This window comes from Heterodontus francisci, chromosome 14 (assembly GCF_036365525.1).
Source record: "Heterodontus francisci isolate sHetFra1 chromosome 14, sHetFra1.hap1, whole genome shotgun sequence".
Classification (NCBI taxonomy): Eukaryota; Metazoa; Chordata; class Chondrichthyes; order Heterodontiformes; family Heterodontidae; genus Heterodontus; species Heterodontus francisci.
In genome coordinates this window covers 3,917,961-3,943,641 of record NC_090384.1, presented here as the reverse complement: position 1 = coordinate 3,943,641, position 25,681 = coordinate 3,917,961, and positions in this window count along the sequence as shown.

Below are 25,681 nucleotides of genomic sequence, written 5' to 3'. Positions count from 1 at the left end.
ACTGAGAGACACCAGTCAGTGTACAGATATCTCCCTGAGAGAGAGGGAATGTGAGACACCACTCAGTGCACAGATATCTCTCTGAGAGAGAGGGACTGAGAGACACCACTCAGTGTACAGATATCTCCCTGAGAGACACCACTCAGTGTACATAAAGCTCCCTGAGAGACAGGGACTGAGAGACACCAGTCAGTGTACAGATATCTCCCTGAGAGACAGGGACTGAGAAACACCACTCAGTGTACAGATACCTCCCTGAGAGAGAGGGACTGAGAGACACCAGTCAGTGTACAGATATCTCCCTGAGAGAGAGGGACTGAGAGACACCACTCAGTGTACAGATATCTCCCTGAGAGACAGGGACTGAGAGACACCAGTCAGTGTACAGATATCTCCCTGAGAGAGAGGGACTGTGAGACACCACTCAGTGCACAGATATCTCCCTGTGAGAGAGGGGCTGAGAGACACCAGTTAGTGTACAGATATCTCCCTGAGAGACAGGGACTGAGAGACACCAGTCAGTGTACAGATATCTCCCTGAGAGAGAGGGACTGTGAGACACCACTCAGTGCACAGATATCTCCCTGTGAGAGAGGGGCTGAGAGACACCAGTTAGTGTACAGATATCTCCCTGAGAGAGAGGGACTGAGAGACACCACTCAGTGTACAGATATCTCGCTGAGAGACAGGGACTGAGAGACACCAGTCAGTGTACAGATATCTCCCTGAGAGACAGGGACTGAGAGACACCACTCAGTGTACAGATATCTCCCTGAGACAGAGGGACTGAGAGACACCAGTCAGTGTACAGATATCTCCCTGAGAGAGAGGGACTGAGAGACACCACTCAGTGTACATAAAGCTCCCTGAGAGAGAGGGACTGAGAGACACCAGTCAGTGTACAGATATCTCCCTGAGAGACACCACTCAGTGTACAGATATCTCCCTGAGAGAGAGGGACTGAGAGACACCACTCAGTGTATAGATATCTCCCTGACAGACAGGGACTGAGAGACACCAGTCAGTGTACAGATATCTCCCTGAGAGACAGGGGCTGTGAGACACCACTCAGTGTACAGATATCTCCCTGAGAGGGAGGGACTGAGAGACACCAGTCAGTGTACAGATATCTCCCTGAGAGCGAGGGACTGAGAGACACCAGTCAGTGTACATATATCTCCCTGAGAGACAGGGACTGAGAGACACCACTCAGTGTACAGATATCTCCCTGAGAGAGAGGGACTGAGAGACACCACTCAGTGTACAGATATCTCCCTGAGAGAGAGGGACTGAGAGACACCAGTCAGTGTACAGATATCTCCCTGAGAGAGAGCAACCGAGAGACACCACTCAGTGTACAGATATCTCCCTGAGAGAGAGGGACTGAGAGACACCAGTCAGAGTACAGATATCTCCCTGAGAGAGAGGGACTGAGAGACACCAGTCAGTGTACAGATATCTCCCTGAGAGACAGGGACTGAGAGACACCAGTCAGTGTACAGATATCTCCCTGAGAGAGAGGGACTGAGAGACACCAGTCAGTGTACAGATATCTCCCTGAGAGAGAGGGACTGTGAGACACCACTCAGTGTACAGATATCTCCCTGAGAGAGAGGGACTGAGAGACACCAGTCAGTGTACATATATCTCCCTGAGAGACAGGGACTGAGAGACACCAGTCAGAGTACAGATATCTCCCTGAGAGAGAGGGACTGAGAGACACCACTCAGTGTACAGATATCACCCTGAGAGACCGGGACTGAGAGACACCAGTCAGTGTACAGATATCTCCCTGAGAGAGAGGGAATGTGAGACACCACTCAGTGCACAGATATCTCTCTGAGAGAGAGGGACTGAGAGACACCACTCAGTGTACAGATATCTCCCTGAGAGACACCACTCAGTGTACATAAAGCTCCCTGAGAGACAGGGACTGAGAGACACCAGTCAGTGTACAGATATCTCCCTGAGAGACAGGGACTGAGAGACACCACTCAGTGTACAGATACCTCCCTGAGAGAGAGGGACTGAGAGACACCAGTCAGTGTACAGATATCTCCCTGAGAGAGAGGGACTGAGAGACACCAGTCAGTGTACAGATATCTCCCTGAGAGACAGGGACTGAGAGACACCAGTCAGAGTACAGTTATCTCCCTGAGAGAGAGGGACTGAGAGACACCAGTCAGAGTACAGATATCTCCCTGAGAGAGAGGGAATGAGAGACACCACCCAGTGTACAGTTATCTCCCTGAGAGACAGGGACTGAGAGACACCAGTCAGTGTACAGATATCTCCCTGAGAGAGAGGGACTGTGAGACACCACTCAGTGCACAGATATCTCCCTGAGAGAGAGGGGCTGAGAGACACCAGTTAGTGTACAGATATCTCCCTGAGAGACAGGGACTGAGAGACACCACTCAGTGTACAGATATCTCCCTGAGAGACAGGGACTGAGAGACACCAGTCAGTGTACAGATATCTCCCTGAGAGAGAGGGACTGAGAGACACCACTCAGTGTACAGATATCTCCCTGAGAGAGAGGGACTGAGAGACACCAGTCAGTATACAGATATGTCCCTGAAAGAGAGGGACTGAGAGACACCAGTCAGTGTACATATCTCTCCCTGAGAGACAGGGACTGAGAGACACCAGTCAGTGTACATATCTCTCCCTGAGAGACGGGGACTGAGAGACACCACTCAGTGTACAGATATCTCCCTGAGAGAGAGGGACTGAGAGACACCAGTCAGTGTACAGATATCTCCCTGAGAGAGAGGTACTGAGAGACACCAGTCAGTGTACAGATATCTCCCTGAGAGCGAGGGACTGAGAGACACCAGTCAGTATACAGATATGTCCCTGAAAGAGAGGGACTGAGAGACACCAGTCAGTGTACATATCTCTCCCTGAGAGACAGGAACTGAGAGACACCACTCAGTGTACAGATATCTCCCTGAGAGAGAGGGACTGAGAGACACCAGTCAGTGTACAGATATCTCCCTGAGAGAGAGGGACTGTGAGACACCAGTCAGTGTACAGATATCTCCCTGAGAGAGAGGGACTGAGAGACACCAGTCAGTGTACAGATATCTCCCAGAGAGAGAGCAACTGAGAGACACCACTCAGTGTACAGATATCTCCCTCAGAGACAGGGACTGAGAGACACCAGTCAGAGTACAGATATCTCCGTGAGAGAGAGGGACTGAGAGACACCACTCAGTGTACAGATATCTCCCTGAGAGACAGGGACTGAGAGACACCAGTCAGTGTACAGATATCTCCCTGAGAGAGAGGGATTGTGAGACACCAGTCAGTGTACATATCTCTCCCTGAGAGACGGGGACTGAGAGACACCACTCAGTGTACAGATATCTCCCTGAGAGAGAGGGACTGAGAGACACCAGTCAGTGTACAGATATCTCCCTGAGAGAGAGGGACTGAGCGACACCAGTCAGTGTACAGATATCTCCCTGAGAGAGAGGGACTGAGAGACACCAGTCAGTGTACAGATATCTCCCAGAGAGAGAGCAACTGAGAGACACCACTCAGTGTACAGATATCTCCCTCAGAGACAGGGACTGAGAGACACCAGTCAGAGTACAGATATCTCCATGAGAGAGAGGGACTGAGAGACACCACTCAGTGTACAGATATCTCCCTGAGAGACAGGGACTGAGAGACACCAGTCAGTGTACAGATATCTCCCTGAGAGAGAGGGATTGTGAGAAACCACTCAGTGCACAGATATCTCCCTGAGAGAGAGGGGCTGAGAGACACCAGTCAGTGTACAGATATCTCCCTGTGAGAGAGGGACTGAGAGACACCACTCAGTGTACAGATATCTCCCTGAGAGACACCACTCAGTGTACATAAAGCTCCCTGAGAGACAGGGACTGAGAGACACCAGTCAGTGTACAGATATCTCCCTGAGACAGAGGGACTGAGAGACACCACTCACTGTACAGATATCTCCCTGAGAGACAGGGACTGAGAGACACCAGTCAGTGTACAGATATCTCCCTGAGAGAGAGGGACTGTGAGACACCACTCAGTGTACAGATATCTCCCTGAGAGACAGGGACTGAGAGACACCACTCAGTGTACAGATATCTCCCTGAGAGACACCACTCAGTGTACATAAAGCTCCCTGAGAGACAGGGACTGAGAGACACCAGTCAGTGTACAGATATCTCCCTGAGAGACAGGGACTGAGAAACACCACTCAGTGTACAGATACCTCCCTGAGAGAGAGGGACTGAGAGACACCAGTCAGTGTACAGATATCTCCCTGAGAGAGAGGGACTGAGAGACACCACTCAGTGTACAGATATCTCCCTGAGAGACAGGGACTGAGAGACACCAGTCAGTGTACAGATATCTCCCTGAGAGAGAGGGACTGTGAGACACCACTCAGAGCACAGATATCTCCCTGAGAGAGAGGGGCAGAGAGACACCAGTCAGTGTACAGATATCTCCCTGAGAGAGAGGGACTGAGAGACACCACTCAGTGTACAGATATCTCCCTGAGAGACAGGGACTGAGAGACACCAGTCAGTGTACAGATACCTCCCTGAGAGACAGGGACTGAGAGACACCACTCAGTGTACAGATATCTCCCTGAGAGAGAGGGACTGAGAGACACCAGTCAGTGTACAGATATCTCCCTGAGAGAGAGGGACTGAGAGACACCACTCAGTGTACATAAATCTCCCAGAGAGAGAGGGACTGAGAGACACCAGTCAGTGTACAGATATCTCCCTGAGAGACACCACTCAGTGTACAGATATCTCCCTGAGAGAGAGGGACTGAGAGACACCACTCAGTGTATAGATATCTCCCTGACAGACAGGGACTGAGAGACACCAGTCAGTGTACAGATATCTCCCTGAGAGAGAGGGACTGAGAGACACCACTCAGTGTGCAGATATCTCCCTGAGAGAGAGGGACTGTGAGACACCACTCAGTGTACAGATATCTCCCTGAGAGAGAGGGACTGAGAGACACCAGTCAGTGTACAGATATCTCCCTGAGAGACAGGGACTGAGAGACACCAGTCAGAGTACAGATATCTCCCTGAGAGAGAGGGACTGAGAGACACCACTCAGTGTACAGATATCACCCTGAGAGACCGGGACTGAGAGACACCAGTCAGTGTACAGATATCTCCCTGAGAGAGAGGGAATGTGAGACACCACTCAGTGCACAGATATCTCTCTGAGAGAGAGGGACTGAGAGACACCACTCAGTGTACAGATATCTCCCTGAGAGAGAGGGACTGAGATACACCAGTCAGTGTACATATATCTCCCTGAGAGACAGGGACTGAGAGACACCAGTCAGAGTACAGATATCTCCCTGAGAGAGAGGGACTGAGAGACACCACTCAGTGTACAGATATCACCCTGAGAGACCGGGACTGAGAGACACCAGTCAGTGTACAGATATCTCCCTGAGAGAGAGGGAATGTGAGACACCACTCAGTGCACAGATATCTCTCTGAGAGAGAGGGACTGAGAGACACCACTCAGTGTACAGATATCTCCCTGAGAGACACCAGTCAGTGTACATAAAGCTCCCTGAGAGACAGGGACTGAGAGACACCAGTCAGTGTACAGATATCTCCCTGAGAGACAGGGACTGAGAGACACCACTCAGTGTACAGATACCTCCCTGAGAGAGAGGGACTGAGAGACACCAGTCAGTGTACAGATATCTCCCTGAGAGAGAGGGACTGAGAGACACCACTCAGTATACAGATATCTCCCTGAGAGACAGGGACTGAGAGACACCAGTCAGAGTACAGTTATCTCCCTGAGAGAGAGGGACTGAGAGACACCAGTCAGTGTACAGATATCTCCCTGAGAGAGAGGGACTGAGAGACACCAGTCAGTGTACAGATATCTCCCAGAGAGAGAGGGACTGAGAGACACCACTCAGTGTACATAAAGCTCCCTGAGAGACAGGGGCTGTGAGACACCACTCAGTGTACAGATATCTCCCTGAGAGCGAGGGACTGAGAGACACCAGTCAGTATACAGATATGTCCCTGAAAGAGAGGGACTGAGAGACACCAGTCAGTGTACATATCTCTCCCTGAGAGACAGGGTCTGAGAGACACCACTCAGTGTACAGATATCTCCCTGAGAGAGAGGGACTGAGAGACACCAGTCAGTGTACAGATATCTCCCTGAGAGAGAGGGACTGTGAGACACCAGTCAGTGTACAGATATCTCCCTGAGAGAGAGGGACTGAGAGAGACCAGTCAGTGTACAGATATCTCCCAGAGAGAGAGCAACTGAGAGACACCACTCAGTGTACAGATATCTCCCTCAGAGACAGGGACTGAGAGACACCAGTCAGAGTACAGATATCTCCGTGAGAGAGAGGGACTGAGAGACACCACTCAGTGTACAGATATCTCCCTGAGAGACAGGGACTGAGAGACACCAGTCAGTGTACAGATATCTCCCTGAGAGAGAGGGATTGTGAGACACCAGTCAGTGTACATATCTCTCCCTGAGAGACGGGGACTGAGAGACACCACTCAGTGTACAGATATCTCCCTGAGAGAGAGGGACTGAGAGACACCAGTCAGTGTACAGATATCTCCCTGAGAGAGAGGGACTGAGAGACACCAGTCAGTGTACAGATATCTCCCTGAGAGAGAGGGACTGAGAGACACCAGTCAGTGTACAGATATCTCCCAGAGAGAGAGCAACTGAGAGACACCACTCAGTGTACAGATATCTCCCTCAGAGACAGGGACTGAGAGACACCAGTCAGAGTACAGATATCTCCGTGAGAGAGAGGGACTGAGAGACACCACTCAGTGTACAGATATCTCCCTGAGAGACAGGGACTGAGAGACACCAGTCAGTGTACAGATATCTCCCTGAGAGAGAGGGATTGTGAGAAACCACTCAGTGCACAGATATCTCCCTGAGAGAGAGGGGCTGAGAGACACCAGTCAGTGTACAGATATCACCCTGAGAGACAGGGACTGAGAGACACCAGTCAGTGTACAGATATCTCCCTGAGAGAGAGGGAATGTGAGACACCACTCAGTGCACAGATATCTCTCTGAGAGAGAGGGACTGAGAGACACCACTCAGTGTACAGATATCTCCCTGAGAGACACCACTCAGTGTACATAAAGCTCCCTGAGAGACAGGGACTGAGAGACACCAGTCAGTGTACAGATATCTCCCTGAGAGACAGGGACTGAGAAACACCACTCAGTGTACAGATACCTCCCTGAGAGAGAGGGACTGAGAGACACCAGTCAGTGTACAGATATCTCCCTGAGAGAGAGGGACTGAGAGACACCACTCAGTGTACAGATATCTCCCTGAGAGACAGGGACTGAGAGACACCAGTCAGTGTACAGATATCTCCCTGAGAGAGAGGGACTGTGAGACACCACTCAGTGCACAGATATCTCCCTGTGAGAGAGGGGCTGAGAGACACCAGTTAGTGTACAGATATCTCCCTGAGAGACAGGGACTGAGAGACACCAGTCAGTGTACAGATATCTCCCTGGGAGAGAGGGACTGTGAGACACCACTCAGTGCACAGATATCTCCCTGTGAGAGAGGGGCTGAGAGACACCAGTTAGTGTACAGATATCTCCCTGAGAGAGAGGGACTGAGAGACACCACTCAGTGTACAGATATCTCCCTGAGAGACAGGGACTGAGAGACACCAGTCAGTGTACAGATATCTCCCTGAGAGACAGGGACTGAGAGACACCACTCAGTGTACAGATATCTCCCTGAGACAGAGGGACTGAGAGACACCAGTCAGTGTACAGATATCTCCCTGAGAGAGAGGGACTGAGAGACACCACTCAGTGTACATAAAGCTCCCTGAGAGAGAGGGACTGAGAGACACCAGTCAGTGTACAGATATCTCCCTGAGAGACACCACTCAGTGTACAGATATCTCCCTGAGAGAGAGGGACTGAGAGACACCACTCAGTGTATAGATATCTCCATGACAGACAGGGACTGAGAGACACCAGTCAGTGTACAGATATCTCCCTGAGAGACAGGGGCTGTGAGACACCACTCAGTGTACAGATATCTCCCTGAGAGGGAGGGACTGAGAGACACCAGTCAGTGTACAGATATCTCCCTGAGAGCGAGGGACTGAGAGACACCAGTCAGTGTACATATATCTCCCTGAGAGACAGGGACTGAGAGACACCACTCAGTGTACAGATATCTCCCTGAGAGAGAGGGACTGAGAGACACCACTCAGTGTACAGATATCTCCCTGAGAGAGAGGGACTGAGAGACACCAGTCAGTGTACAGATATCTCCCTGAGAGAGAGCAACCGAGAGACACCACTCAGTGTACAGATATCTCCCTGAGAGAGAGGGACTGAGAGACACCAGTCAGAGTACAGATATCTCCCTGAGAGAGAGGGACTGAGAGACACCAGTCAGTGTACAGATATCTCCCTGAGAGACAGGGACTGAGAGACACCAGTCAGTGTACAGATATCTCCCTGAGAGAGAGGGACTGAGAGACACCAGTCAGTGTACAGATATCTCCCTGAGAGAGAGGGACTGTGAGACACCACTCAGTGTACAGATATCTCCCTGAGAGAGAGGGACTGAGAGACACCAGTCAGTGTACATATATCTCCCTGAGAGACAGGGACTGAGAGACACCAGTCAGAGTACAGATATCTCCCTGAGAGAGAGGGACTGAGAGACACCACTCAGTGTACAGATATCACCCTGAGAGACCGGGACTGAGAGACACCAGTCAGTGTACAGATATCTCCCTGAGAGAGAGGGAATGTGAGACACCACTCAGTGCACAGATATCTCTCTGAGAGAGAGGGACTGAGAGACACCACTCAGTGTACAGATATCTCCCTGAGAGACACCACTCAGTGTACATAAAGCTCCCTGAGAGACAGGGACTGAGAGACACCAGTCAGTGTACAGATATCTCCCTGAGAGACAGGGACTGAGAGACACCACTCAGTGTACAGATACCTCCCTGAGAGAGAGGGACTGAGAGACACCAGTCAGTGTACAGATATCTCCCTGAGAGAGAGGGACTGAGAGACACCACTCAGTGTACAGATATCTCCCTGAGAGACAGGGACTGAGAGACACCAGTCAGAGTACAGTTATCTCCCTGAGAGAGAGGGACTGAGAGACACCAGTCAGAGTACAGATATCTCCCTGAGAGAGAGGGAATGAGATACACCACCCAGTGTACAGTTATCTCCCTGAGAGACAGGGACTGAGAGACACCAGTCAGTGTACAGATATCTCCCTGAGAGAGAGGGACTGTGAGACACCACTCAGTGCACAGATATCTCCCTGAGAGAGAGGGGCTGAGAGACACCAGTTAGTGTACAGATATCTCCCTGAGAGACAGGGACTGAGAGACACCACTCAGTGTACAGATATCTCCCTGAGAGACAGGGACTGAGAGACACCAGTCAGTGTACAGATATCTCCCTGAGAGAGAGGGACTGAGAGACACCACTCAGTGTACAGATATCTCCCTGAGAGAGAGGGACTGAGAGACACCAGTCAGTGTACAGATATCTCCCAGAGAGAGAGGGACTGAGAGACACCACTCAGTGTACATAAAGCTCCCTGAGAGGCAGGGGCTGTGAGACACCACTCAGTGTACAGATATCTCCCTGAGAGCGAGGGACTGAGAGACACCAGTCAGTATACAGATATGTCCCTGAAAGAGAGGGACTGAGAGACACCAGTCAGTGTACATATCTCTCCCTGAGAGACAGGGACTGAGAGACACCACTCAGTGTACAGATATCTCCCTGAGAGAGAGGGACTGAGAGACACCAGTCAGTGTACAGATATCTCCCTGAGAGAGAGGGACTGTGAGACACCAGTCAGTGTACAGATATCTCCCTGAGAGAGAGGGACTGAGAGACACCAGTCAGTGTACAGATATCTCCCAGAGAGAGAGCAACTGAGAGACACCACTCAGTGTACAGATATCTCCCTCAGAGACAGGGACTGAGAGACACCAGTCAGAGTACAGATATCTCCGTGAGAGAGAGGGACTGAGAGACACCACTCAGTGTACAGATATCTCCCTGAGAGACAGGGACTGAGAGACACCAGTCAGTGTACAGATATCTCCCTGAGAGAGAGGGATTGTGAGACACCAGTCAGTGTACATATCTCTCCCTGAGAGACGGGGACTGAGAGACACCACTCAGTGTACAGATATCTCCCTGAGAGAGAGGGACTGAGAGACACCAGTCAGTGTACAGATATCTCCCTGAGAGAGAGGGACTGAGAGACACCAGTCAGTGTACAGATATCTCCCTGAGAGAGAGGGACTGAGAGACACCAGTCAGTGTACAGATATCTCCCAGAGAGAGAGCAACTGAGAGACACCACTCAGTGTACAGATATCTCCCTCAGAGACAGGGACTGAGAGACACCAGTCAGAGTACAGATATCTCCGTGAGAGAGAGGGACTGAGAGACACCACTCAGTGTACAGATATCTCCCTGAGAGACAGGGACTGAGAGACACCAGTCAGTGTACAGATATCTCCCTGAGAGAGAGGGATTGTGAGAAACCACTCAGTGCACAGATATCTCCCTGAGAGAGAGGGGCTGAGAGACACCAGTCAGTGTACAGATATCTCCCTGTGAGAGAGGGACTGAGAGACACCACTCAGTGTACAGATATCTCCCTGAGAGACACCACTCAGTGTACATAAAGCTCCCTGAGAGACAGGGACTGAGAGACACCAGTCAGTGTACAGATATCTCCCTGAGACAGAGGGACTGAGAGACACCACTCACTGTACAGATATCTCCCTGAGAGACAGGGACTGAGAGACACCAGTCAGTGTACAGATATCTCCCTGAGAGAGAGGGACTGTGAGACACCACTCAGTGTACAGATATCTCCCTGAGAGACAGGGACTGAGAGACACCAGTCAGTGTACATATATCTCCCTGAGAGACACCACTCAGTGTACAGATATCTCCCTGAGAGACACCACTCAGTGTACATAAAGCTCCCTGAGAGACAGGGACTGAGAGACACCAGTCAGTGTACAGATATCTCCCTGAGAGACAGGGACTGAGAAACACCACTCAGTGTACAGATACCTCCCTGAGAGAGAGGGACTGAGAGACACCAGTCAGTGTACAGATATCTCCCTGAGAGAGAGGGACTGAGAGACACCACTCAGTGTACAGATATCTCCCTGAGAGACAGGGACTGAGAGACACCAGTCAGTGTACAGATATCTCCCTGAGAGAGAGGGACTGTGAGACACCACTCAGTGCACAGATATCTCCCTGAGAGAGAGGGGCAGAGAGACACCAGTCAGTGTACAGATATCTCCCTGAGAGAGAGGGACTGAGAGACACCACTCAGTGTACAGATATCTCCCTGAGAGACAGGGACTGAGAGACACCAGTCAGTGTACAGATATCTCCCTGAGAGACAGGGACTGAGAGACACCACTCAGTGTACAGATATCTCCCTGAGAGAGAGGGACTGAGAGACACCAGTCAGTGTACAGATATCTCCCTGAGAGAGAGGGACTGAGAGACACCACTCAGTGTACATAAAGCTCCCAGAGAGAGAGGGACTGAGAGACACCAGTCAGTGTACAGATATCTCCCTGAGAGACACCACTCAGTGCACAGATATCTCCCTGAGAGAGAGGGACTGAGAGACACCACTCAGTGTATAGATATCTCCCTGACAGACAGGGACTGAGAGACACCAGTCAGTGTACAGATATCTCCCTGAGAGAGAGGGACTGAGAAACACCACTCAGTGTACAGATATCTCCCTGAGAGAGAGGGACTGAGAGACACCAGTCAGTGTACAGATATCTCCCTGAGAGAGAGCAACCGAGAGACACCAGTCAGTGTACAGATATCTCCCTGAGAGAGAGGGACTGTGAGACACCACTCAGTGTACAGATATCTCCCTGAGAGAGAGGGACTGAGAGACACCAGTCAGTGTACAGATATCTCCCTGAGAGACAGGGACTGAGAGACACCAGTCAGAGTACAGATACCTCCCTGAGAGAGAGGGACTGAGAGACACCACTCAGTGTACAGATATCACCCTGAGAGACCGGGACTGAGAGACACCAGTCAGTGTACAGATATCTCCCTGAGAGAGAGGGAATGTGAGACACCACTCAGTGCACAGATATCTCTCTGAGAGAGAGGGACTGAGAGACACCACTCAGTGTACAGATATCTCCCTGAGAGAGAGGGACTGAGAGACACCAGTCAGTGTACATATATCTCCCTGAGAGACAGGGACTGAGAGACACCAGTCAGAGTACAGATATCTCCCTGAGAGAGAGGGACTGAGAGACACCACTCAGTGTACAGATATCACCCTGAGAGACCGGGACTGAGAGACACCAGTCAGTGTACAGATATCTCCCTGAGAGAGAGGGAATGTGAGACACCACTCAGTGCACAGATATCTCTCTGAGAGAGAGGGACTGAGAGACACCACTCAGTGTACAGATATCTCCCTGAGAGACACCACTCAGTGTACATAAAGCTCCCTGAGAGACAGGGACTGAGAGACACCAGTCAGTGTACAGATATCTCCCTGAGAGACAGGGACTGAGAGACACCACTCAGTGTACAGATACCTCCCTGAGAGAGAGGGACTGAGAGACACCAGTCAGTGTACAGATATCTCCCTGAGAGAGAGGGACTGAGAGACACCACTCAGTGTACAGATATCTCCCTGAGAGACAGGGACTGAGAGACACCAGTCAGAGTACAGTTATCTCCCTGAGAGAGAGGGACTGAGAGACAACAGTCAGAGTACAGATATCTCCCTGAGAGAGAGGGAATGAGAGACACCACCCAGTGTACAGTTATCTCCCTGAGAGACAGGGACTGAGAGACACCAGTCAGTGTACAGATATCTCCCTGAGAGAGAGGGACTGTGAGACACCACTCAGTGCACAGATATCTCCCTGAGAGAGAGGGGCTGAGAGACACCAGTTAGTGTACAGATATCTCCCTGAGAGACAGGGACTGAGAGACACCACTCAGTGTACAGATATCTCCCTGAGAGACAGGGACTGAGAGACACCAGTAAGTGTACAGATATCTCCCTGAGAGAGAGGGACTGAGGGACACCACTCAGTGTACAGATATCTCCCTGAGAGAGAGGGACTGAGAGACACCAGTCAGTGTACAGATATCTCCCAGAGAGAGAGGGACTGAGAGACACCACTCAGTGTACATAAAGCTCCCTGAGAGACAGGGGCTGTGAGACACCACTCAGTGTACAGATATCTCCCTGAGAGCGAGGGACTGAGAGACACCAGTCAGTATACAGATATGTCCCTGAAAGAGAGGGACTGAGAGACACCAGTCAGTGTACATATCTCTCCCTGAGAGACAGGGACTGAGAGACACCACTCAGTGTACAGATATCTCCCTGAGAGAGAGGGACTGAGAGACACCAGTCAGTGTACAGATATCTCCCTGAGAGAGAGGGACTGTGAGACACCAGTCAGTGTACAGATATCTCCCTGAGAGAGAGGGACTGAGAGACACCAGTCAGTGTACAGATATCTCCCAGAGAGAGAGCAACTGAGAGACACCACTCAGTGTACAGATATCTCCCTCAGAGACAGGGACTGAGAGACACCAGTCAGAGTACAGATATCTCCGTGAGAGAGAGGGACTGAGAGACACCACTCAGTGTACAGATATCTCCCTGAGAGACAGGGACTGAGAGACACCAGTCAGTGTACAGATATCTCCCTGAGAGAGAGGGATTGTGAGACACCAGTCAGTGTACATATCTCTCCCTGAGAGACGGGGACTGAGAGACACCACTCAGTGTACAGATATCTCCCTGAGAGAGAGGGACTGAGAGACACCAGTCAGTGTACAGATATCTCCCTGAGAGAGAGGGACTGAGAGACACCAGTCAGTGTACAGATATCTCCCTGAGAGAGAGGGACTGAGAGACACCAGTCAGTGTACAGATATCTCCCAGAGAGAGAGCAACTGAGAGACACCACTCAGTGTACAGATATCTCCCTCAGAGACAGGGACTGAGAGACACCAGTCAGAGTACAGATATCTCCGTGAGAGAGAGGGACTGAGAGACACCACTCAGTGTACAGATATCTCCCTGAGAGACAGGGACTGAGAGACACCAGTCAGTGTACAGATATCTCCCTGAGAGAGAGGGATTGTGAGAAACCACTCAGTGCACAGATATCTCCCTGAGAGAGAGGGGCTGAGAGACACCAGTCAGTGTACAGATATCTCCCTGTGAGAGAGGGACTGAGAGACACCACTCAGTGTACAGATATCTCCCTGAGAGACACCACTCAGTGTACATAAAGCTCCCTGAGAGACAGGGACTGAGAGACACCAGTCAGTGTACAGATATCTCCCTGAGACAGAGGGACTGAGAGACACCACTCACTGTACAGATATCTCCCTGAGAGACAGGGACTGAGAGACACCAGTCAGTGTACAGATATCTCCCTGAGAGAGAGGGACTGTGAGACACCACTCAGTGTACAGATATCTCCCTGAGAGACAGGGACTGAGAGACACCAGTCAGTGTACATATATCTCCCTGAGAGACACCACTCAGTGTACAGATATCTCCCTGAGAGACACCACTCAGTGTACATAAAGCTCCCTGAGAGACAGGGACTGAGAGACACCAGTCAGTGTACAGATATCTCCCTGAGAGACAGGGACTGAGAAACACCACTCAGTGTACAGATACCTCCCTGAGAGAGAGGGACTGAGAGACACCAGTCAGCGTACAGATATCTCCCTGAGAGAGAGGGACTGAGAGACACCACTCAGTGTACAGATATCTCCCTGAGAGACAGGGACTGAGAGACACCAGTCAGTGTACAGATATCTCCCTGAGAGAGAGGGACTGTGAGACACCACTCAGTGCACAGATATCTCCCAGAGAGAGAGGGGCAGAGAGACACCAGTCAGTGTACAGATATCTCCCTGAGAGAGAGGGACTGAGAGACACCACTCAGTGTACAGATATCTCCCTGAGAGACAGGGACTGAGAGACACCAGTCAGTGTACAGATATCTCCCTGAGAGACAGGGACTGAGAGACACCACTCAGTGTAATGATATCTCCCTGAGAGAGAGGGACTGAGAGACACCAGTCAGTGTACAGATATCTCCCTGAGAGAGAGGGACTGAGAGACACCACTCAGTGTACATAAAGCTCCCAGAGAGAGAGGGACTGAGAGACACCAGTCAGTGTACAGATATCTCCCTGAGAGACACCACTCAGTGTACAGATATCTCCCTGAGAGAGAGGGACTGAGAGACACCACTCAGTGTATAGATATCTCCCTGACAGACAGGGACTGAGAGACACCAGTCAGTGTACAGATATCTCCCTGAGAGAGAGGGACTGAGAGACACCACTCAGTTTACAGATATCTCCCTGAGAGAGAGGGACTGAGAGACACCAGTCAGTGTACAGATATCTCCCTGAGAGAGAGCAACCGAGAGACACCAGTCAGTGTACAGATATCTCCCTGAGAGAGAGGGACTGTGAGACACCACTCAGTGTACAGATATCTCCCTGAGAGAGAGGGACTGAGAGACACCAGTCAGTGTACAGATATCTCCCTGAGAGACAGGGACTGAGAGACACCAGTCAGAGTACAGATATCTCCCTGAGAGAGAGGGACTGAGAGACACCACTCAGTGTACAGATATCACCCTGAGAGACCGGGACTGAGAGACACCAGTCAGTGTACAGATATCTCCCTGAGAGAGAGGGAATGTGAGACACCACTCAGTGCACACATATCTCTCTGAGAGAGAGGGACTGAGAGACACCACTCAGTGTACAGATATCTCCCTGAGAGACACCACTCAGTGTACATAAAGCTCCCTGAGAGACAGGGACTGAGAGACACCAGTCAGTGTACAGATATCTCCCTGAGAGACAGGGACTGAGAGACACCACTCAGTGTACAGATACCTCCCTGAGAGAGAGGGACTGAGAGACACCAGTCAGTGTACAGATATCTCCCTGAGAGAGAGGGACTGAGAGACACCACTCAGTGTACAGATATCTCCCTGAGAGACAGGGACTGAGAGACACCAGTCAGAGTACAGATATCTCCCTGAGAGAGAGGGACTGAGAGACACCAGTCAGAGTACAGATATCTCCCTGAGAGAGAGGGAATGAGAGACACCACCCAGTGTACAGATATCTCCCTGAGAGACAGGGACTGAGAGACACCAGTCAGTGTACAGATATCTCCCTGAGAGAGAGGGACTGTGAGACACCACTCAGTGCACAGATATCTCCCTGAGAGAGAGGGGCTGAGAGACACCAGTTAGTGTACAGATATCTCCCTGAGAGAGAGGGACTGAGAGACACCAGTCAGTGTACAGATATCTCCCTGAGAGAGAGGGACTGAGAGACACCAGTCAGTGTACAGATATCTCCCAGAGAGAGAGCAACTGAGAGACACCACTCAGTGTACAGATATCTCCCTCAGAGACAGGGACTGAGAGACACCAGTCAGAGTACAGATATCTCCGTGAGAGAGAGGGACTGAGAGACACCACTCAGTGTACAGATATCTCCCTGAGAGACAGGGACTGAGAGACACCAGTCAGTGTACAGATATCTCCCTGAGAGAGAGGGATTGTTAGACACCACTCAGTGCACAGATATCTCCCTGAGAGAGAGGGGCTGAGAGACACCAGTCAGTGTACAGATATCTCCCTGTGAGAGAGGGACTGAGAGACACCACTCAGTGTACAGATATCTCCCTGAGAGACACCACTCAGTGTACATAAAGCTCACTGAGAGACAGGGACTGAGAGACACCAGTCAGTGTACAGATATCTCCCTGAGAGACAGGGACTGAGAGACACCACTCAGTGTACAGATACCTCCCTGAGAGAGAGGGACTGAGAGACACCAGTCAGTGTACAGATATCTCCCTGAGAGAGAGGGACTGAGAGACACCAGTCAGTATACAGATACCTCCCTGAGACAGAGGGACTGAGAGACACCAGTCAGTGTACAGATATCTCCCTGAGAGACAGGGACTGAGAGACACCAGTCAGTGTACAGATATCTCCCTGAGAGAGAGGGACTGAGAGACACCTCTCAGTGTTCAGATATCTCCCTGAGAGAGAGGGACTGAGAGACACTAGTCAGCGTACAGATATATCCCTGAGAGAGAGGGACTGAGAGACACCAGTCAGTGTACAGATATCTCCCTGAGAGAGAGGGACTGTGAGACACAACTCAGTGTACAGATATCTCCCTGAGAGACAGGGTCTGAGAGACACCAGTCAGTGTACAGATATCTCCCTGAGAGAGAGGGACTGAGAGACACCACTCAGTGTACAGATATCTCCCTGAGAGACAGGGACTGAGAGACACCAGTCAGTGTACAGATATCTCCCTGAGAGAGAGGGACTGTGAGACACCACTCAGTGTACAGATATCTCCCTGAGAGACAGGGACTGAGAGACACCAGTCAGTGTACAGATATCTCCCTGAGAGAGAGGGACTGAGAGACACCACTCAGTGTATAGATATCTCCCTGACAGACAGGGACTGAGAGACACCAGTCAGTGTACAGATATCTCCCTGAGAGACAGGGGCTATGAGACACCACTCAGTGTACCGATATCTCCCTGAGAGAGTGGGACTGAGAGACACCAGTCAGTGTACATATATCTCCCTGAGAGACAGGGACTGAGAGACACCACTCAGTGTACAGATACCTCCCTGAGAGAGAGGGACTGAGAGACACCACTCAGTGTACATATATCTCCCTGAGACACAGGGACTGAGAGACACCACTCAGTGTTCAGATATCTCCCTGAGAGAGAGGGACTGAGAGACACCACTCAGTGTACAGATATCTCCCTGAGAGACAGGGACTGAGAGACACCAGTCAGTGTACAGATATCTCCCTGAGAGAGAGGGACTGAGAGACACCACTCAGTGGACAGATATCTCCCTGAGAGAGAGGGACGGAGAGTCACCAGTCAGTGTACAGATATCTCTCTGAGAGAGAGGGACTGTGAGACACCAGTCAGTGTACAGATATCTCCCTGAGAGAGAGGGACTGAGAGACACCAGTCAGTGTACAGATATCTCCCTGAGAGAGAGGGACTGAGAGACACCAGTCAGTGTACAGATATCTCCCTGAGAGACAGGGACTGAGAGACACCAGTCAGAGTACAGATATCTCCCTGAGAGACAGGGGCTGTGAGAGACCACTCAGTGTACAGATATCTCCCTGAGAGAGAGGGACTGAGAGACACCACTCAGTGTACAGATATCTCCCTGAGAGAGGGGGACTGAGAGACACCAGTCAGTGTACAGATATCTCCCTGAGAGAGAGGGACTGAGAGACACCAGTCAGTGTACAGATATCTCCCAGAGAGAGAGCAACTGAGAGACACCACTCAGTGTACAGATATCTCCCTCAGAGACAGGGACTGAGAGACACCAGTCAGAGTACAGATATCTCCGTGAGAGAGAGGGACTGAGAGACACCACTCAGTGTACAGATATCTCCCTGAGAGACAGGGACTGAGAGACACCAGTCAGTGTACAGATATCTCCCTGAGAGGGAGGGATTGTGAGACACCAGTCAGTGTACAGATATCTCCCTGAGAGAGAGGGACTGAGAGACACCACTCAGTGTTCAGATATCTCCCTGAGAGAGAGGGACTGAGAGACACTAGTCAGCGTACAGATATATCCCTGAGAGAGAGGGACTGAGAGACACCAGTCAGTGTACAGATATCTCCCTGAGAGAGAGGGACTGTGAGACACAACTCAGTGTACAGATATCTCCCTGAGAGACAGGGTCTGAGAGACACCAGTCAGTGTACAGATATCTCCCTGAGAGAGAGGGACTGAGAGACACCACTCAGTGTACAGATATCTCCCTGAGAGACAGGGACTGAGAGACACCAGTCAGTGTACAGATATCTCCCTGAGAGAGAGGGACTGTGAGACACCACTCAGTGTACAGATATCTCCCTGAGAGACAGGGACTGAGAGACACCAGTCAGTGTACAGATATCTCCCTGTGAGAGAGGGACTGAGAGACACCACTCAGTGTACAGATATCTCCCTGAGAGACACCAACCACTAAGTGTACATAAAGCTCCCTGAGAGACAGGGACTGAGAGACACCAGTCAGTGTACAGATATCTCCCTGAGACAGAGGGACTGAGAGACACCACTCACTGTACAGATATCTCCCTGAGAGACATGGACTGAGAGACACCAGTCAGTATACAGATACCTCCCTGAGACAGAGGGACTGAGAGACACCAGTCAGAGTACAGATATCTCCCTGAGAGAGAGGGACTGAGAGACACCAGTCAGAGTACAGATATCTCCCTGAGAGAGAGGGAATGAGAGACACCACCCAGTGTACAGATATCTCCCTGAGAGACAGGGACTGAGAGACACCAGTCAGTATACAGATACCTCCCTGAGACAGTGGGACTGAGAGACACCAGTCAGAGTACAGATATCTCCCTGAGAGAGAGGGACTGAGAGACACCAGTCAGAGTACAGATGTCTCCCTGAGAGAGAGGGAATGAGAGACACCACCCAGTGTACAGATATCTCCCTGAGAGACAGGGACTGAGAGACACCAGTCAGTGTACAGATATCTCCCTGAGAGAGAGGGACTGTGAGACACCACTCAGTGCACAGATATCTCCCTGAGAGAGAGGGGCTGAGAGACACCAGTTAGTGTACAGATATCTCCCTGAGAGACAGGGACTGAGAGACACCAGTCAGAGTACAGATATCTCCCTGAGAGAGAGGGACTGAGAGACACCAGTCAGTGTACATATCTCTCCCTGAGAGACGGGGACTGAGAGACACCACTCAGTGTACACATATCTCCCTGAGAGAGAGGGACTGAGAGACACCAGTCAGTGTACAGATATCTCCCAGAGAGAGAGCATCTGAGAGACACCACTCAGTGTACAGATATCTCCCTCAGAGACAGGGACTGAGAGACACCAGTCAGAGTACAGATATCTCCGTGAGAGAGAGGGACTGAGAGACACCACTCAGTGTACAGATATCTCCCTGAGAGACAGGGACTGAGAGACACCAGTCAGTGTACAGATATCTCCCTGAGAGAGAGGGATTGTGAGAAACCACTCAGTGCACAGATATCTCCCTGAGAGAGAGGGGCTGAGAGACACCAGTCAGTGTACAGATATCTCCCTGTGAGAGAGGGACTGAGAGACACCACTCAGTGTACAGATATCTCCCTGAGAGACACCACTCAGTGTACATAAAGCTCCCTGAGAGACAGGGACTGAGAGACACCAGTCAGTGTACAGATATCTCCCTGAGCCAGAGGGACTGAGAGACACCACTCACTGTACAGATATCTCCCTGAGAGACAGGGACTGAGAGACACCAGTCAGTGTACAGATATCTCCCTGAGAGAGAGGGACTGTGAGACACCACTCAGTGTACAGATATCTCCCTGAGAGACAGGGACTGAGAGACACCAGTCAGTGTACATATATCTCCCTGTGAGACAGGGACTGAGAGACACCACTCAGTGTCCAGATATCTCCCTGAGAGACAGGGACTGAGAGACACCAGTCAGAGTACAGATATCTCCCTGAGAGAGAGGGACTGAGAGACACCACTCAGTGTACAGATATCACCCTGAGAGACAGGGACTGAGAGACACCAGTCAGTGTACAGATATCTCCCTGAGAGAGAGGGAATGTGAGACACCACTCAGTGCACAGATATCTCTCTGAGAGAGAGGGACTGAGAGACACCACTCAGTGTACAGATATCTCCCTGAGAGACACCACTCAGTGTACATAAAGCTCCCTGAGAGACAGGGACTGAGAGACACCAGTCAGTGTACAGATATCTCCCTGAGAGACAGGGACTGAGAAACACCACTCAGTGTACAGATACCTCCCTGAGAGAGAGGGACTGAGAGACACCAGTCAGTGTACAGATATCTCCCTGAGAGAGAGGGACTGAGAGACACCACTCAGTGTACAGATATCTCCCTGAGAGACAGGGACTGAGAGACACCAGTCAGTGTACAGATATCTCCCTGAGAGAGAGGGACTGTGAGACACCACTCAGTGCACAGATATCTCCCTGAGAGAGAGGGGCTGAGAGACACCAGTTAGTGTACAGATATCTCCCTGAGAGAGAGGGACTGAGAGACACCACTCAGTGTACAGATATCTCCCTGAGAGACAGGGACTGAGAGACACCAGTCAGTGTACAGATATCTCCCTGAGAGACAGGGACTGAGAGACACCACTCAGTGTACAGATATCTCCCTGAGAGAGAGGGACTGAGAGACACCAGTCAGTGTACAGATATCTCCCTGAGAGAGAGGGACTGAGAGACACCACTCAGTGTACATAAAGCTCCCAGAGAGAGAGGGACTGAGAGACACCAGTCAGTGTACAGATATCTCCCTGAGAGACACCACTCAGTGTACAGATATCTCCCTGAGAGAGAGGGACTGAGAGACACCACTCAGTGTATAGATATCTCCCTGACAGACAGGGACTGAGAGACACCAGTCAGTGTACAGATATCTCCCTGAGAGAGAGGGACTGAGAGACACCACTCAGTGTACAGATATCTCCCTGAGAGAGAGGGACTGAGAGACACCAGACAGTGTACAGATATCTCCCTGAGAGAGAGCAACCGAGAGACACCACTCAGTGTACAGATATCTCCCTCAGAGACAGGGACTGAGAGACACCAGTCAGAGTACAGATATCTCCCTGAGAGAGAGGGACTGAGAGACACCAGTCAGTGTACAGATATCTCCCTGAGAGACAGGGACTGAGAGACACCAGTCAGTGTACAGATATCTCCCTGAGAGAGAGGGACTGAGAGACACCAGTCAGTGTACAGATATCTCCCTGAGAGAGAGGGACTGTGAGACACCACTCAGTGTACAGATATCTCCCTGAGAGAGAGGGACTGAGATACACCAGTCAGTGTACAGATATCTCCCTGAGAGACAGGGACTGAGAGACACCAGTCAGTGTACAGATATCTCCCTGAGAGACAGGGACTGAGAGACACCACTCAGTGCACAGATATCTCTCTGAGAGAGAGGGACTGAGAGACACCACTCAGTGTACAGATATCTCCCTGAGAGACACCACTCAGTGTACATAAAGCTCCCTGAGAGACAGGGACTGAGAGACACCAGTCAGTGTACAGATATCTCCCTGAGAGACAGGGACTGAGAGACACCACTCAGTGTACAGATACCTCCCTGAGAGAGAGGGACTGAGAGACACCAGTCAGTGTACAGATATCTCCCTGAGAGAGAGGGACTGAGAGACACCACTCAGTGTACAGATATCTCCCTGAGAGACAGGGACTGAGAGACACCAGTCAGAGGGCAGATATCTCCCTGAGAGAGAGGGACTGAGAGACACCAGTCAGAGTACAGATATCTCCCTGAGAGAGAGGGAATGAGAGACACCACCCAGTGTACAGATATCTCCCTGAGAGACAGGGACTGAGAGACACCAGTCAGTGTACAGATATCTCCCTGAGAGAGAGGGACTGTGAGACACCACTCAGTGCACAGATATCTCCCTGAGAGAGAGGGGCTGAGAGACACCAGTTAGTGTACAGATATCTCCCTGAGAGAGAGGGACTGAGAGACACCAGTCAGTGTACAGATATCTCCCTGAGAGAGAGGGACTGAGAGACACCAGTCAGTGTACAGATATCTCCCTCAGAGACAGGGACTGAGAGACACCAGTCAGAGTACAGATATCTCCGTGAGAGAGAGGGACTGAGAGACACCACTCAGTGTACAGATATCTCCCTGAGAGACAGGGACTGAGAGACACCAGTCAGTGTACAGATATCTCCCTGAGAGAGAGGGATTGTGAGACACCACTCAGTGCACAGATATCTCCCTGAGAGAGGGGGGCTGAGAGACACCAGTCAGTGTACAGATATCTCCCTGTGAGAGAGGGACTGAGAGACACCACTCAGTGTACAGATATCTCCCTGAGAGACACCACTCAGTGTACATAAAGCTCCCTGAGAGACAGGGACTGAGAGACACCAGTCAGTGTACAGATATCTCCCTGAGAGACAGGGACTGAGAGACACCACTCAGTGTACAGATACCTCCCTGAGAGAGAGGGACTGAGAGACACCAGTCAGTGTACAGATATCTCCCTGAGAGAGAGGGACTGAGAGACACCACTCACTGTACAGATATCTCCCTGAGTGACATGGACTGAGAGACACCAGTCAGTATACAGATACCTCCCTGAGACAGAGGGACTGAGAGACACCAGTCAGTGTACAGATATCTCCCTGAGAGACAGGGACTGAGAGACACCAGTCAGTGTACAGATATCTCCCTGAGAGAGAGGGACTGAGAGACACCACTCAGTGTACAGATATCTCCCTGAGAGACACCACTCAGTGTACAGATATCTCCCTGAGAGAGAGGGACTGAGAGACACCACTCAGTGTATAGATATCTCCCTGACAGACAGGGACTGAGAGACACCAGTCAGTGTACAGATATCTCCCTGAGAGAGAGGGACTGAGAGACACCAGTCAGTGTACAGATATCTCCCTGAGAGACAGGGACTGAGAGACACCACTCAGTGTATAGATATCTCCCTGACAGACAGGGACTGAGAGACACCAGTCAGTGTACAGATATCTCCCAGAGAGAGAGGGACTGAGAGACACCACTCAGTGTACAGATATCTCCCTGAGAGACAGGGACTGAGAGACACCAGTCAGTGTACAGATATCTCCCTGAGAGAGAGGGACTGTGAGACACCACTCAGTGTACAGATATCTCCCTGAGAGACAGGGACTGAGAGACACCACTCAGTGTACAGATATCTCCCTGAGAGACAGGGACTGAGAGACACCAGTCAGTGTACAGATATCTCCCTGAGAGAGAGGGACTGAGAGACACCACTCAGTGTACAGATATCTCCCTGAGAGACAGGGACTGAGAGACACCAGTCAGTGTACAGATATCTCCCTGAGAGAGAGGGACTGTGAGACACCTCTCAGTGTACAGATATCTCCCTGAGAGACAGGGACTGAGAGACACCAGTCAGTGTATAGATATCTCCCTGAGAGAGAGGGACTGAGAGACACCACTCAGTGTACAGATATCTCCCTGAGAGACAGGGACTGAGAGACACCAGTCAGTGTACAGATGTCTCCCTGAGAGAGAGGGACTGTGAGACACCACTCAGTGTACAGATATCTCCCTGAGAGACAGGGACTGAGAGACACCACTCAGTGTATAGATATCTCCCTGACAGACAGGGACTGAGAGACACCAGTCAGTGTACAGATATCTCCCTGAGAGAGAGGGACTGAGAGACACCAGTCAGTGTACATATATCTCCCTGAGAGACAGGGACTGAGAGACACCACTCAGTGTACAGTTATCTCCCTGAGAGAGAGAGACTGAGAGACACCACTCAGTGTACAGATATCTCCCTGAGAGAGAGGGACTGAGAGACACCAGTCAGTGTACAGATATCTCCCTGAGAGAGAGCCACTGAGAGACACCACTCAGTGTACAGATATCTCCCTCAGAGACAGGGACTGAGAGACACCACTCAGTGTACAGATATCTCCCTGAGAGACAGGGACTGAGAGACACCAGTCAGTGTACAGATATCTCCCTGAGAGACAGGGACTGAGAGACACCACTTAGTGTACAGATATATCCCTGAGAGACAGGGACTGAGAGACACCACGCAGTGTACAGATATCTCCCTGAGAGACAGGGACTGAGAGACACCACTCAGTGTACATAAATCTCCCTGAGAGACAGGGACTGAGAGACACCAGTCAGTGTACCGATATCTCCCTGAGAGACACCACTCAGTGTACATAAAGCTCCCTGAGAGACAGGTACTGAGAGACACCAGTCAGCGTACAGATGTCTCCCTGAGAGAGAGGGACTGTGAGACACCAGTCAGTGTACAGATATCTCCTGAGAGAGAGAGACTGAGAGACACCACTCAGTGTATAGATATCTCCCTGACAGACAGGGACTGAGAGACACCAGTCAGTGTACGGATATCTCCCTGAGAGACAGGGGCTGTGAGACACCACTCAGTGTACAGACATCTCCCTGAGTGGGAGGGACTGAGAGACACCAGTCAGTGTACAGATATCTCCCTGAGAGAGAGGGACTGAGAGACACCAGTCAGTGTACATATATCTCCCTGAGAGACAGGGACTGAGAGACACCACTCAGTGTACAGATATCTCCCTGAGAGAGAGGGACTGAGAGACACCACTCAGTGTACAGATATCTCCCTGAGAGACAGGGACTGAGAGACACCAGTCAGTGTACAGATATCTCCCTGAGAGAGAGGGACTGTGAGACACCACTCAGTGTACAGATATCTCCCTGAGAGAGAGGGACTGAGAGACACCAGTCAGTGTACATATATCTCCCTGAGAGACAGGGACTGAGAGACACCACTCAGTGTACAGATATCTCCCTGAGAGACAGGGACAGAGAGACACCAGTCAGAGTACAGATATCTCCCTGAGAGAGAGGGACTGAGAGACACCACTCAGTGGACAGATATCACCCTGAGAGACAGG